The sequence below is a fragment of the Anser cygnoides genome, chromosome 1, assembly GCF_040182565.1.
Source record: "Anser cygnoides isolate HZ-2024a breed goose chromosome 1, Taihu_goose_T2T_genome, whole genome shotgun sequence".
In the NCBI taxonomy this organism is placed as follows: Eukaryota; Metazoa; Chordata; class Aves; order Anseriformes; family Anatidae; genus Anser; species Anser cygnoides.
Genome location: NC_089873.1, coordinates 183,597,374 through 183,613,598, shown reverse-complemented (window position 1 = coordinate 183,613,598; position 16,225 = coordinate 183,597,374). Strand labels below are relative to the sequence as shown.

Below are 16,225 nucleotides of genomic sequence, written 5' to 3'. Positions count from 1 at the left end.
GGTATCTATCTGTACTTTATTAAAATGGACTCTTCTCATCCCAGACTCATGCATCTCAAATCGGAATAAACTCCTGTAACCACATTAGTCAATCCAGACAGATTCGTCCATTACTTAATGCATTACTCAGATTTCAGTAACAGAAGGTATGTGATCTAGAGTCAAGTTCTGTTATGCTTGGATGAAAATAAAAACAGTAAAAAAAGCTCTTGGTAACTGCACCTGTGAGACAAGATTCACTGATTTGGGGGATGATGGCTAAATGTTTTCCAGCAAGTAATTAAAAAAATGTGCATCTCCATTTAAGTTAACAGCTTTATTCTGACAAGCATGTCAAAGGCCTAATTGACTAGCAACAAGCTATCTCTGTCAACAGGAAGCAAAGGGACTTTTTCCTCATCATGGTTTCAGCAACTAGGTCTGGTCGTCTGCAGTTACTCCTTCAGTAGCAGGGCAGCATAAAGTATCCGTGGCTGTTCGCTAGGAAACCAAAACAGTCAGGAAAAAGATAAATAAAAAAGAACTAAAGTTAAAATGAGGAAGTCCTGCGCACTACCTCCTGATCAAATCATGGGGGAGGAGAGGGAAAAGAATGAGAGAAGGAAAGAGAGAGAGAGAAAGAGAGAGAGAGAAAGAGAAGAAGAGAGGAAGAGGGAGGGGGAAGAGAGAAAGAGAGAAGAGAGAGAGAGAAAGAAAGAAAGAAAGAAAGAAAGAAAGAAAGAAAGAAAGAAAGAAAGAAAGAAAGAAAGAAAGAAAGAAAGAAAGAAAGAAAGAAAGAAAGAAAGAAAGAAAGAAAGAAAGAAAGAAAGAAAGAAAGAAAGAAAGAAAGAAAGAAAGAAAGAAAGAAAGAAAGAAAAAGAAAAGAAAGAAAGAAAGAAAGAAAAAAAGAAAGAAAGAAAGAAAGAAAGAAAGAAAGAAAGAAAGAAAGAAAGAAAGAAAGAAAGAAAGAAAGAAAGAAAGAAAGAAAGAAAGAAAGAAAGAAAGAAAGAAAGAAAGAAAGAAAGAAAGAAAGAAAGAAAGAAAGAAAGAGAAAGAGAAAGAAAGAAGGAAAGAAAGAAAGAAAGAAAGAATATCTATACTTAAGTGTTTTGATTTAATCTCAAATTTATCTGTAAGAGTTTATGTGGGTAGGAGCTTAATTCAGTTTTCTGCCAAGAAATATCTCCCAACGGTTGTAAGTGGTTTGGAAATTAAGAAAATACATGTTAAAAGGTAACGAACCTCTGCCTCTCTTCACCCCCTCTTGGTTGAACATCCAGCTGGGCATTAGTGAACCTTTGGAGTCCTTGGCTTCTCCTTGTAACCACCTCTGCTGGAGATCACCCTGCTGGAGGATGAGGAACATTTTGCTGTTTTGCTGTTGCTGCTGAAGACATCTCGGCCTCTCATGCCACATCACCTAAGACAGAGTCAGAGTCATCATGACAAGTGTTTTTTCCAGTGCTGCCACCCTGGTTTCTGCCCCTGGCTTCCCTCTCCATTCCCCTCCTCTCCAGCCTAGCAGGGGGACAACCCCAAGGTCCCAGGACTCCAGAGGGAATGAAAAGTCTGAATAAAATAGGACTTCATAGGACTTATGCAGAGCAGGAGGACCTTCCCAGGTCTTCACCGCCTCCACCTGCAGGGGTGGTGCTGCTCTCCTCCAGGAGGCTGCTTGGAGAGGATCTGATAAAAGCCACATCAGAGCTAGAGGTCTTCCTTGCTGAATGGAAGACCTCTGACCAGGGACTATGCATGCCAATGCTTCACCTCGACAAAGTGAAGTGGTTACAGCAGTGCCCTGAGGCAGGCAAGCTGCCAGAGCATCCCCTCCAAGTCCTGCTGAAACTAACATGCCTGGACTATCCTTCATGCTGCTACTCCTCTGCATCAGCTTGGTACCTCCTCTGATATCCTGCTTCGTGTAGCTTGTTCTGGTCCTTCCCAGCCATTGGTACTACCTGCTGGAGTTACCACGCAGACGTGTGAAGGAGCAGCAAGGAGAAATGTTTGGCAGCAGCAAGACCACGAGAACCAAAGAACTTGTGAGAACCAAAAGTTTTGCTTGCCTCAGGCTGAAGATAGCCCCTAGGGATGGTCCACATTATTGATGTTCAGTCCGCAGCCCATCAAAGAGCACATGGATTGAATCAGAGATGATGATCAACACTGATAGTGAGAAGTGACCTTAAGGTCATCCTTACGCTTAGGCCATATAAAGATACACACTGTGGCCACCAAGAGTAGCAAAACTCAGAGATCTGCAGGAGCTCAGCTCCATGGTTGCTTGTGACCATCCCATTCTCTGCAGGCATTAAGCAGAGGATCTCAGCGTGGTCACACCCCATGGTCCTGGCTGCCAGCCTCCTCCTGGCACTGCCTGTGAGCGGGTTCTTCATCAAGCCCAGCTTTCTGCTGTGTGCAGCCGGCTGAAATTTGCTGGTGGGGTGACACACACTGCTCAGACCCAGCAAAGGAGACCCTTCAAGTCTGACTGTAAATGTCAGTGTAGAAATACCAGGAGAGTGTCCGGGAGGAAAGCCAGGAGGTGAGTTTGTGGGACTTTGTATCTGCAGTCTTGTCGATGTGTGTGTTGAAATCTCCCAGGATGACAAGTCAGGGTATTTCATCACCATTGTCAACAAGGTATCAGTGAACTCCTTTATGAACCCTTTAGTCTGTAGAGGTCTGTAAATGAGCATAAAACTCTATGTTAGCTTTGGCTCAGGTTTCTATTGTCAGATGAATGAATTCAAACCTTACTCTCAGCCTCGATTAGAGCTGCCAAATCCCACCCAGAGGAACTATCTGGGGCAGCAAACTGCTTTATCAAACCTCTGTGCCCCTGCACTTAGCTGAACTATTTACCAAGTGCTGTGGACAATCTCCCTGCTTTGTAGAAAAGACCATGCACATCCAGGGAGGTGTGCATACAGCACAGACACTTTCTTCTGACCCTGTTCACTAAGTGACAGGCAGCCTCTTCCCCTGGGGGACAGTATATTCACTCAGCAAGGACTATCAAATGCTCCTTTGACCATAATTGAATTGAATGTGCTGGGGCTTCAGCTGCTCACCTGCAGGAACCAGGAAGTATTGGATTTTTCCTCCTGGTGTGCGTCTGGCTGCGTGTTTTCTCGATGGTTTGTTTCTTCCTCAACTTGCTCTGCAGTTTGGCCACAGATGGAGATGCAACACTGAAGTAGGTAGCAAGGGTGCCTTCTGAGATGACAGAGAAATTGGTTTCCTTTTTTTATTTTATAGTCTTCTGCAAGGTGTGCCTTTTTGACATCTCCTGAAATAGCAGAAGTCACTCCAAATGTAAATTTTAAAACTCCACTGTCAGCTAGGAGAAACCACTGTTCCCTGTAGCAGTGACAGAAATCTTCTCAGAAGGACTCAGATCATTTGGGGTCACTTTTCAGAGACCCGTTCATTCTCACCAAGGACAGTTTGGCACCTACACAGATCAATGGGCCCCTAGATAACGAATCCAGCAGCAGTAACATAAATGCCAGCGGTATCCACAGCTCCACCAGGAGTCAATCATGGGCACCTGGGTTAAGCAAGCAAGATATTGACCATGCTACTAAGCAAAGGAAAGTGCCCTTTTTCCATGCTTATAGCACATGGGTTATATGTAAAAATAGCCACTGGTCAGCAGCGCTATGTTATTCACATGTGCGGGCAATATGAGGACAAGTTTACTTCCAAATCCCATTTCTCCTATTAGTCCCTTGCCTTTGATTTTATGTGGGTTATCCAAGGATGGAGGTTATCTGAGGACTTATTTTCAGCAACAGATATTTTTAAAGGACTGGAGGTTATCTGAGGTTTAGCTTGAAAATAACAGTACTTTGGAGAGTTTGCAGCCCCGCCTAGTATCGTTTAGCTGAAGATATGCCCACATGCACAACTGGTCAATTCAGTCTGGTAATTTAACAGCGTTGTTGAATTCCTCACTGATGCAATGGTTTCACTTGCTAACTTTTATAAATAACACTTTCTAAAAATCTCTGTTTACCCAGGACATCCTGGCTAACAGTGTTTTGGCACAGGTCCCTTGCTCCTTCATCATTTTTGTAGCAAGACCTCAGCATAGCAATCCACACAGACATGAAGCTGTCAGCCCTTCCAAAACTCCAGCTCAAAACACTGAATAAAATCTTCCTCAATATCACTGGTTATTGACCCATGCTAAACTTATTCTTCACCCTCTGCACTGCCCTCCCAAAAGAGTTCAAGTTCACAGTCTCAGGTTTTCCTTCAGGAAAAACCCAGTGGGCACGGACTGTGACATCTAAAAGTTCACTGTAAGCTGTAGAAAGAAGGGTGGCTAACAAGCACACTCCTGACACATTAAAACTGTTCACAACAGGGCAAAAACTCAGCTGGGTTCAGAGGTATCCTACAGGCAGAAGTCAAAGTATGCATCAGACTCCCCCAAAACTAAGGGGCTTGATAAATGGCATTGCCATCACCTCTACATGCAAGCACATACTTTTTTAGCTCCCTTTTGCTATTAAAAACCCAAAGCAAAATTCATGACAGAAAACAGAAGCTGGTAAAAACTGTGACCCTATCCAAGACACTGCCACCATACTCGCTGTTCTCCATGTCCTAAAGGAGAGGAAGGGGGAGCCACCCGGGACAGAGGTAGTCATCTTTCCCAACACCAGCTGGATGGGGTGGGCATGTTCTGGTGTGCCCCAGGCAGGTTTTACACCAACACAGAGCAGTATGTCCCCAGGCCATGGGTGGAGCTGGAAGGAGCTTCTGCAAGGCTTCAAGCAGCCTCCAAATCCATCGAAGCAGCCACAAACCAGGATCCTGTGTCTTGCTACTTCCATGTAAGCAAACATCAGCGACTCACCCTTTCTGCCGAAACCTGTGTTTGCTTTTGTTTTAATTGAGCTGCTGAAGAGAGGACACCGATGTGGCTAGAAATAGCATATTTTGAGGTCAAGAATTCAATCTGTTCTAGAGAGGCCTACTGCTGGTGCTCTTGGCGGGGCTTGCACGGCGCTGCAGTCAGCCAGTCCCCAGGAAGCACTCTTGCTCACGAAGCAAGAGCGGTGCAAGTGGCCAACATTTGGGCTTGGCTGCCGAACCAGAAAATGTTTTCAAAACTTCAGCTCAGATCAACCTAAATCATTTTCTTGAGGCACAAAGGGATGGGGAAAACTGAAAAGTGTCCTTCACTTTTTTTCACATCTCACCGTTTCATTTTCAGCCACTTGAATGAAAAGTAGAGGGAACAAAAGGCCATGCAGGTCATTCATTTCATCCCTTTCCTATCCCATAACCCATCAGTCCAGGATATAAGTAATCCAAATTCACTTCTTTTTCCCCTTTTTCTGAAGGGGTTTGAATCACCACTTCCTCCCTCTGATTCACAAGAGGGTTTCAGAAACCTTCCTCGGGGCATTCCAGTCATGACCCAAATGTCAATGCCATCTGGTCCCCAGGAGGGACCAGGAGAGTTTCCCTCTCTGTGACGTGATGGTGAATGGGCTCATTGGAGCTGAGGATGTGAGTTCAGAGTTACTCGGACAGAATTGCAGATCATACCTGGCTACCTCATGCATTTGGCACATGCCCTATTGACTTTGTGACTGTGTGAGTGGATTAGGACATCATTACAAGTTTCGGGAGTGGCCCCCATGCACACACAGCTTTTCAATCCCATGGATTCATGATTCATTAGAGGATGACAGCAATTACATGAATGGATTTTCTCGTTTTATCTCGCTTTTTAAAAACTTCAACTATAACTGTAGGGAGACTGTCCATCTCAAAGCCCCAGGCTTTGGCCCAGTGTTCCACATGCCTAAAAGCTCATGATCATGTTTGGTATAAGGCTGGCTAAAGCCTGGGAAGACTGTGAGAAATTAAGCCTCACTGCAGCCCAGCTCCACAGGGTACTGAGCAGCAGCATATAATCAGGAGTAGCATTTTGGGGTCACTGTATTTGATGCTGGTTGAGTATACCCTTGTGTTACTCTCCAATGGAGACATATAAAAGCACTTGGAAGAAAAAGACCTAAGAAGCATTTTTTTTTCCAAAAACAAGAGGGAAGAGAGGAACAAAGATGGTAAAACATCCTGCTGGAGGTGCCAGTTTGGAGAGGGTAACATCTACATTTTTGTTTAGCCCACAAAAACAAACAAACAAAAAAGAATGGAAAGGGAGACTTTCATTTGTACTTTGAGGAAATCGTTCAGCATCAAGACAGAGCAGAGAAATGTCCAGATTCCCTGCTGGAAAGAATACCATAGAGTTTCCTTAGGTGTTCAAGATCCCCATTCCCTGGGCAACGACCTTAACCTCAGCATTGGCAGAGGTACAGAAAAGACTCTCCTGAGATGCAAAAAAGGCCCAGGGTCTGAGGGGATCCCCTGTCCCTCTGAGCAGTTTGTGCCCATCTGTGTAGCTGCTGATAGCAGTCATTAACTCTTCCAAGAGAAAATAAGCACTGTTTGAAAAGGGAGGACAACAGCAAGCTTTGCCTAGCCAAGGAAGGACCACCAACGAGTTGTTGTTGTGTTTTTTATTTAAGAGCTTATTTTACTAAAAGGTGGTAAAATGTGTGTCCTTGTGAAGCGCCCTACATGTACGTCACTTGTGGGACAAACCGCACTTTCTTATAAACACTGGCATCCATGTGGCACATGACCTTTGTTCCCGTGGCAATTTTGTTCAAGAGAAAAATATGTATCACTAGCTCAATATGTTTTCTTAGAGTGTAATGCTTATATTAGTATAACAGTGTCTTACAGCATCACTACAGCTAAGCTTGTGTCAGCATTTCCATTACAACTAACCCTCTTCAGGACTGTTTGGATGGAGCAGGATGTGTAAAGGACTGTTTAGGGGCAGCGTTTCAGTCTTAACTTTGAAAGCGTTTGTTTTTGTTAAATCAGAAGACAGTCAGGCTTCTTGGCCTCACATTTGATCAGTCATGACTTAAATCCTATTCTGGGCAGTGGTGGTTTTGTGGATGGGATTATAGATATCTTTTCGTAAATAGGAAAAAAATCCTGCCAAATAACATGATTTTAGCATGAGTTTTGCAGTATGCATTGTTATTCCTGCAGGCCCAGCTCCTGGCTTGTGTAACTTCTGAGAAAATCCTATTTAACATTTGTTTATTTGTTTGTTGCTCTGTTTAAAAAAAAAAAAAAAAAAGTGATTTCTGAGAAAAACCAGGTCACATGAACCTTAGAGATTCTTATACCCCACATCAAATATAAGAACTGCCAAAAGTATTCAATTTAACTAATATTTTTAACCTATAACATTGAGAGGTTATAGGCCAGTGACAACATTCATGACACTCAAAGAAGTTAACTGACAGCGTTAGCCATGTGCTAAACAAGCAGAAAACTCAGAAAACCCTCAAGCCCAACCCACATAACAACCTTAATTTAATCAGGGATCTTGAGTTGCAATATGATTACAAGTTACAGAAGGGACAGAAGCTACATCCATGGCAGCCCGGGGGTTTTGCTGGGTTTGAGTGCTGTGCATATATTTAACAAAGAGACAGTCCAGCACTGGAAGTGTTTATGGACAGACAGTTCAGACAACTAGAAGTCCCTGGAGGATAAAAGGGTGGTTGTGATTACATAGAGAAGCTGCAGATATGCATCAGAAAAGAAATTTCCACACACATATGTAAATTAAACTGTTCTGACTCAGCCTATCACAACTGCAGATCTTTTGAAATATGGGGTTTCTCATAGTTTGGGGAATATTTTTCAATGCAAAACTCTAAAAGAAAAACCAGGTGGATAGTAGTATAATTCACATTTAATCACTACTTATCATGTCTGATGACCTTAATATTTCAATAATACAAGGTATTGTGCTAGTGAGTGCAAGACATAGCACGTATGAAGAGCTTCTTTACTCTAAGAAAACCTTTATCTGACATCAGGCAAGAAATCATGTGTCTTTAACAGTATATCAAATGATAGCCTCAATTATCCTTTAACATATTGGGAAATACCCACAGGTGTCATTTCTCCCTTCCTTGCAGATATTCCTGTGTGCTACGAGGACAGGAAAATTGTTTTCTCTTAAGGAAGAGAAAGAGAGAAAGAGAAAGAGAGAAAGAGAAATTATTTGTCAGTGAATTACAAGAAAAACTTGACTGTCATTAGTAGGTGTAGAGGAGTAGCCATAAAACCTACATTAGGTTGCAAAGATGGAGGATGGAGCACAGAGGGTGTGGGCACAACCAGCCCTGACCAAAAGCACCTGCTCCCTCCCAGAAAGCTGCAAAGAGGGAGAAAGGCCTCTTTCTGACAGAGGCTTTCCCCTTCCCAGATGAGGTCATTGTCACAAAAGGATGGGCAAGCTCTGTTCTGTCATCCCTGGAGAAAAAGGTACGTGCTATCTCCAAGCCACGAGAACTGAGAGGTGCGGAGCCAGAGTAGTACGTGGCTGGAAGATCTCACCAACACCCATTTGCCTGCTGTTTCCTCTTTGCTCTTTCCAGCCTTAGCATGTTGGCTTTCTGGGCTAGTTTTCAGAGGTGCTTGTGGATTGAAGGGGCAGCCTGAGCACCTGACTTCAGCAGCCTGGATCGCCCAGCTGGGGTAGTGCAGCTCTCGAGCCGTTTGCCAAAAAATGAGTCTGGCTCTCGCCCTAGCTGGGAAAGAGAACGCATGGGTACAGAATAAAGGCTTTGGGAAACACACACCAATTCGAGGCACCCAGTCATGTCTGCAGCACCTTTGTAACTGGCTCATTCTCCTTCAAACAACACTGCTTCTTAAAAAACGCATTCCTTCCCCTCCTTGGTTACTTTACAGCTGTGAATCTCGCTCTAAACTGAAAATAATGCACATTGCAGTCTTCTTGGTTTCAGGGGCTTTGACATGCCAAGCATTTTCATGCACATTAATGAAGCAAAAACTGAAAACTGGCACAGCTCTCTCTTAGTCCAGTTTGTGCTTTTAATACTTGTTCTGTGGATGCAAGCCTTACTGTCGGTCCTATTCTTTATTAGATGGAAAGAAGCTCTTCTATTCTTATAATGGGTTTCATTGAAAAGCAAAGCCACTTCTCTGCATTTATTTAAGTACAGAGCTAGAATAGAGACCAGCATGATGAATTTTAAACAGAGTTCACATCTGGTCCAGAAACCACAATCAATTTATTGCTGTATCTGAAACATTTTCAGCATCTGTCATATAATATATTTTCACACGTTTCTAACAAGACATTTTCTTGGACGTAACATAGACAGGTATATCTGTCAGTTCAATTTCATGCAAACAAAACAGAAGAATTTTTGGCATGGTTTATTATACTGTCTTTGGAGCAGTGTAACTATCATGTGAAAAGGGTATTATTTAAGGATGCCAGAAGCTCAGCAATTTCTTCCAAAATGTGGAACTACTGACTACACAGCAGAATTTATTTTTTTTTTTAATCTATACCTTTCTTTTTTCCATTTTGATAGAACCCATTATCCAATGTATCTGAGGGAGAGGTGCATACTTCGCTATTATAAAACCTATCTTAGCCCATTCTGGGAATTCTTGCATTTTATGTTAAAAGTGGAATCTTCCACTCATGATGGCCATTTAATCACAACTTTATTCAAAGTTTTATTAAAAATTAAATGGCAGTACAAATCATAATAAAATCCTTAAGAGCTTCACGTTTTCACCCAAACCTCTCATGGGCTTTCCCACACAGAACCACAGATGTATCAAATAGCTTGACAGCACTGCAGCCCTATAAATAGGCACGCCAACTTGCCCCCATATTGGCCCCAGTACAACCATTTACCACCTCATTTTTGGCTACATAAACTGCCTCTAAGCACTTTCTCATTTGAAAACCCTGGGGTTCCTGTGAGAGCTCTGCATCAGCACACAAAGTCCTGCACTCCTCACCCTTCCCCCTGTGCTCGTATAAGATCATGCACAGCCATTACTTCTCTGATGAGACAAATAAAAGGCAGTCAGGGGTCTGGGATGAGCATCACGTCCTAGTGATGGTTTATTTGGTTTATTTGCTCTTTTTTATCTCACTGAAATTGAGAGAAGATGAAGTTTGTTGGGGCATAGTGGGGTGTAATCTCAAGCAAGCAGGACTGTGCTCATGCTGTAGGCACGCTCAAGAAGTGGGGAATTGGATGGGTCTGTTGCAAAACAGTCCCCCACCTCAAGGGGAAAAGTATGGGATGATTGAATATCTGTTCCTGCTTAATTAGTATCTGTCATAATTAAGGGCGACTTTTAGTTTCTTGGGCTGAGAAGGAGAACCCAACTTGACCATCCAGGAACAGCTGATATAACACTGTCCCTGCTTGGCAGAAAGATTTGAAATTTGTTTAGATATAGGCTGTAAAACAGAGTGAACTAACCTGTGGCTGCAGCAAACCTGCAGATAAAAAAAAAAAGAGGGGCAGGTAGGTAAGCAGTGTCCAAAATCATGGTGGGAAACAACAGCACGGGGTGCCTGCTTTCTGGGCTGGGGTACTCTCAGGCTGGTTGCTTCCTCCTGGGGGGGAAGCTCCAGAAAGGGCTTCAGTCAAAATGTGGAGCCTGCGATTTCTATTGCATTTTAATCTGTAATAAATCTTTTAATGATGTTCTGGATAAGGCTGTGATGGTTTGAAAGTTTGCTCTTATTAAACCGAGCTATTTAACTAATTTAAAGACACCGCACTCTAACAAAACTTTGGAGCCTGATTCCCACTATCACTCTTGTTTTATTGTTCTCCGTTATTAATCCAGGTTTTCACAAGCAGATTCGCTCAAGACATTTTATGTGGACTTGGTTCCACAGTAAAAATAAATATATTTCCAGTGAATTTGCCACATGAAGCTTGCCAACTCCTTTGAATAAGCTTAACCATTTGACTGCTAAACTGCATAGCAGGTACACAGTGCTGAGCAACTCCATGTCCCATATACATCTAATTAAAGTCATGTTTCAAGCTGATGTGACGGTATCTTAGTGAAATGTGATGCTCCAAAGGAGTTTGTAAAAGATGCAATGGCATGAGAGAACAAGGGGGTTAAAGAGGTATGCCTCACACTGCAGCATGCACTGAATTAACAAGAAAGAAAAGGAATTTCCTCATGGGAGAAATATGTGACGTTTACTTAGAATTGAGCTTTTCCAATATATATTTTTTAATTATTTTTGCCTGAGAAGGGGGGTATTCTAATTCATCTGTGGCTTTGAAGGGCTCTAAGGTCGCTATTTAATAGCGAAGTTTTAAAATAACTGCATGTTGGCTTTTAGTACCAAGTTATTCAATAAAGTGCAGAACTGAAGGGTTACAGAAAATCACCTGTGGAAAGAGCAGATTTTTATCTTTCTCAAAACACTGTGATATGTGTTGCCAAGATTTATAACTTCCCTAGAAGCTGGAAATCTAACTTTCTCCAAAGGCACAGAAAAGTCAGTGACTGCTGCACAATCAGAAAGCCAAATCCATGGAAGAAAACAGTCTCTGAAGGAAGTGGGAACACTTACATCTATTTACACATCTGCAGACATTTGGGACAAGTGGCATTCAATTTTTTTTTTTTAAGGCAAATTTGTACATCTTCCTCTCTCTTAAACTATAAATAGCTAAGACAAGGTCCTCACCTGCCCCTTAAATTTTGTTAGTGGGCTGTAAAGAGCTCTTGTGCAGACAAGGATGGGCTTCAAAGGAGGTAAGGGCTACAGGTGGATAGGGTGGGGTGGCAGAAAACATCTGGAGGGGTTAAAGCATCACCTGGGGCATCCCCTGGGCAAGCATCAGGTGAGTGGGGCACCAAGCATGAAATCTTGGCACACCAGTGACGAGCATTTCTAATGATCAGGTTGGGATTTAAAGGATGAGTTGGAGCTTTTGGCACAAAGCAGATGTGTGGTGTTAGGCCGTATCAGATTAGAAGCTGCACAGTTGTGTTTTGGGCTATAAGTATTTCAGACCAAAAAGCAATGATCAATTCTCCCCTTTCTCTGTCTGTGCATTCTCTGTTTCTACTGTCTAAGCTTTAAATATTGATGCTGAACATATGTAAGATATGACAATCCGCAGGCATTTTGTGCTTTAATTCTGCAGGGATAACTCAGCTGTCTCCAATACCATGCATGCTGTTCAGGTTGGTTAGTGTTAACAAACCTGGGACCCCTGTATTTCTTCAGCTTTTCTTCAAAACCCCATTCATACACATTACACTTGTTTCCTGTCACTGCACGATATCTTGAAGTCATAGGAAACGCATATGTGTATCCAATTTGACTGTGATGAGCCATGTTTTTGACTTAAAGACCATTTAGATATGTTTCAGAATAAGAATAAGGCCCATGTTACTCCATGCTCAAAATACGGTGGATTTCTACTGTAGGTAGAATTATGGATGAACACAAAAGGCAAAACCTCATGGTATGTCCACGGCTAGAAAGCTCCCTAAAATTACTTCCAAGGCAGCTCCTAACCAGAAGGAAAATTAACCCCTGTATTTGAATCACCTGCTCTTCAACCTCAAGCAGGTCTGTTCACTTTCTCCGCTGCTGCCTGGGGTTTGCTCCAGTCGGAGCCAGGCTGGATTCAGTCCCAGTGGGCATTGCCTTTATATCTCACACCCACAAGATGATGTCCCAGCTGCATCAGGCTGTGGACCTCAAAAGGCTCAAAGGAAAGATTGGACTTCTTTTTACAGCACACAGTTCTGTCTGATTTCCCACAACTGTTCAACAAATGCTCTTTCCTTCATATGAGATGTTTGGCTAAGTTGCCACTAAAGACATCCATGTCCGGCTGAAACACAACACAGATCATTTTCTTGCATGCTTGCAGCATCAGTACTCAAACTCATGACAAGAACTAAGCAAATAATTGTTTTTTTTCATCTCACTGGCCAAAAATTGTTTGGGGTTGACCAAAACCAAATAATTCTCAGTATCCCCACCCAAAACAAAGCACTTCAAAACTTCAATCTAACAAAAGGTTTCTTTCAAACAAAAGTAAATACAAAGCCTTTTGTTTTCTTAGGGAGTGGAAAGAGGAAGGGGAAGTACTTTATTATTTTTTTAATTAAGGCTAGGTCAGACTCTAAAAATAGAAATCTCAAAACAAACAAAAGATTTTTTTTTTTGAGTATCAAGTCAAAAAGTCAAAATGTTTTGATTTTCTCCTTTCCCTCTCAAAAAATTTTAATGACTTAAAAATGTGTTTTCATCAGGAAAAGACAATACAAGATTTCAGCCAAATCAACACTTTTTTGTTTGTTTGTTTGTTTGTTTTAAGAGCTCTTTGCTGCTGTACTACCACTCAATCTGTAACCCACGGATGACTGGGATCCGCACCACGGTTGGAACTAGTTTGCAAAACCATTGCAAAACAGTGTGTTTGAAGAGCAAAATAGACACAGTTTTCCATGCAGCCAATGGGTACACGAGTGTTTTCCAGGAGGCAAAGAGAAGTCAGATCTGGCTCCATACTGCCGTCGGCTCCCCTGAGGGTCATCCTCAGGGTCCCCAGTTGTCCGTGTGAGCCAACTTATGATGCCTAGAGTAAAATTACAGATTTTGCTAAATAAAGAATAATATTGTACCTAAATACTGAATACTTTATTTCTCTGTCCCTCCTCCTGTTCCAGCTTGTAAACATCAGTGGGACACAAGATGGCAGTAGTTTTTTTGTTTTTCTTTTTTGGGGAAGGGTGAGGTGGTTGCTAGACTGAAGGAGGCTGCTCTACTGCGTTAACTCGGAATTAATTGCATGAACATACCTGGCAATTATCCAGTAACGAGCAGAGAAGAACAGGAATACAGAGAAGGCCTGTTTCTCCTCACTTATTCTGATCTGTGCATGGGCATAATGGTGCATGTCACCCAATGCATCTGGCAAATCTCATCACAGTGTTAGGCAATATCTATATCCACCTCTGCTCTGCTCAGACATAGACGTCTGCAGTTAGAGGAGATGAATCCCACCCATAGCGATTTCCAATGGCTAATGATAAAAGCAAATACAGAAGCGTTTGGATTGTGCTCCCCGTTCCCAAACAGCTCATGTATTTTATCCAATAATCATAGAATCACAGAATGGCTCAGGTTGGAAGGGATCTTAAAAATCATCTAATTCCAACCCCCCTGCCATAGGCAGGAACGCCACCCACTAGATCAGGTTGGCCAAGGCCCCATCCAGCCTAGTCTTGAACACGTCCAGGGATGGGGCATCCACAGCTTCTCTGGGCAACCTGTGCCAGTGCCTCACCACCCTCTAAGTGAAGAATTTCCTCATGTTTAATCTAAATCTATCCCCTTTTAATTTAAGACCATTCCCCTTTGTTCTATCATTATCTACCCAAGTATAGAGTTCTTCTCCATCCTTTTTATAAGACCCCTTTAAATATTGAAAGGCCACAGAGGTCTCCCCAGAACCTTCTCTTCTCCAGGCTGCACATCCCCAGCTCTCTCAGCCTTTCTTCATAGGAGAGGTGCTCCAGACCTCTGATCATCTTTGTGGCCCTCCTCTGCACTCGCTCTAACAGATCCACATCTTTCTTGTGCTGGGGGCCCCAAACCTGGATGCAGGTGGGGATAATCATCTTGTGCCAAAGGAATAGGTCATCCTGGAGCCCTGAACCTCCAGCTGAGAGATCTCATCCCTGGGCTCAGGGAGAAGTACCTTCCTTCTGTGGCAAAACTGTGTTTCTTCCTTCAGCCTGGTAAGGGGAGGCAGAGGACACTTCTTGATGGCCTCCTGCACCAGCAGAGATCAAGGTGCTGTGCTGAGAGATGGAAGCTGTGTGCACAGATCCCTTCAGGTCAGTGGAAAGGAACGGTGCATGCTCCCAGCACACCTACCCCAGCACACCCTCTTAACATCTAGAGGGACGCCTCCTGAATTTAGTCATGAAACAAGAACCATGACACCCAACCCTGGCAAGATGGGAACAATTATAGGCAAACACAGCAACATTACTCTAGGATTCACTGGAGAAAATACTTAGAAAGAATTGGGTATGAGTTTTGTAGGATCACACTCTTGGATTTGGGCACCAAAACTCTACCATAATTTCTTCTTAGGCACCTAAATCCTCAGCTGCTCCTTTACATCTCTGGGCTTTACTCTCCAATTCCTTTCGTCAGAGTTGTCTGTCAGCTGTTCCTGGAGGGGAAGGAATACACACAGAAATATTCAGGCTGTGATGATCATCACCTCAGGGTGGGTCCATACATTATTAGGTACATTAACTGACCCAGACTGGAGCTGTGCTTTAACCACCATGAGCTGCACAGATACAAGAGGTGGCTACCTACACTGATGTAATACACTGACTTGTAACTAGTGATGAAAATGTCCAATCTGACTGCTTTCTGTAAAAGCAGCATAATAGGGAATGAAAGGACGGTCATCCAAGGCAGCCCTGTTAGCACTCATGCATGTCCCTCTACCCCTGTATTTCTGCCAACCTCTCCAATGTGCTTTCAGACCCTTCATCCCCTAGTATTGTCCTACTAAATTGCATTTCCTTCAAGCAACGTGAAGAAAGAAGTAGCAGGCACCACTTCCTGAAAGCTCCTTATGGAATGACTAACTGAGTTGATTTTGTTCTGGGCAAATCATATAGACCAAGGGCTGCTTTGTTTTGTTTTGCTTTGCTTTGTTTTATTTTGTTTCATTTTATTTTATTTTGTTTGGTTTTGTTTTGTTTTCCAATGGGACAACCGCTAGGAGTGAAGCGCTGCTGGAATTAAAGCACAAGTCAGCACTCCCAGTGAAGATGAAGAAAACTGACGATCGGTGTATATTTTTCCCCTACAAACTGTCCTTTCCACATCAAACATCAGACACAGAAACAGTATGGAGGAAATTCCCAGATCTATAGCAGCATGTTATAACAGAGCAAGCTGCTTTTCAGGGCCGGAAATCTGGCTCTCATAAGCAAGCACCACCACTAAAACTCCCTTTTAAAGAACATAGAAAAGCACACGCTAGCCAAGTTACCCCAAAATGTGTAGTCAAATAGACTGTATAAGTTCAGTATCGCTAAGGCTGGTGAACCATCGGTGGAATGAAATCTTTGCCCAGAAAAATACCCTGTCTGTGGAGTAATGCTGCAGACACCCCTGAACAGATGGGACCCAGAAAGGTCCATGACATCTAGGGATGAAAATAGCTCTTCCAAAAAAAAAGAAAAAACAAGATTTCAGGCCCGATTCTGATCTCACCTTGCCGTAAATCATAAGTCACTCCATTTAGGCTGGAAG

At 42.9% G+C, this 16,225-nt stretch overlaps 1 long non-coding RNA gene across 1 annotated transcript; it reads right to left on the bottom strand.

Annotated features, from left to right (window-relative positions):
• Positions 1-254: 254 nt before the first annotated feature.
• On the bottom strand, positions 255-4,661 carry LOC136789304 (uncharacterized). Its single transcript, XR_010828146.1, has 4 exons — positions 3,057-4,661; positions 2,498-2,667; positions 1,222-1,399; positions 255-480 (listed from the first exon to the last, which is right to left on the bottom strand). It is a non-coding gene; the product is annotated as an uncharacterized lncRNA (long non-coding RNA).
• Positions 4,662-16,225: the final 11,564 nt, after the last annotated feature.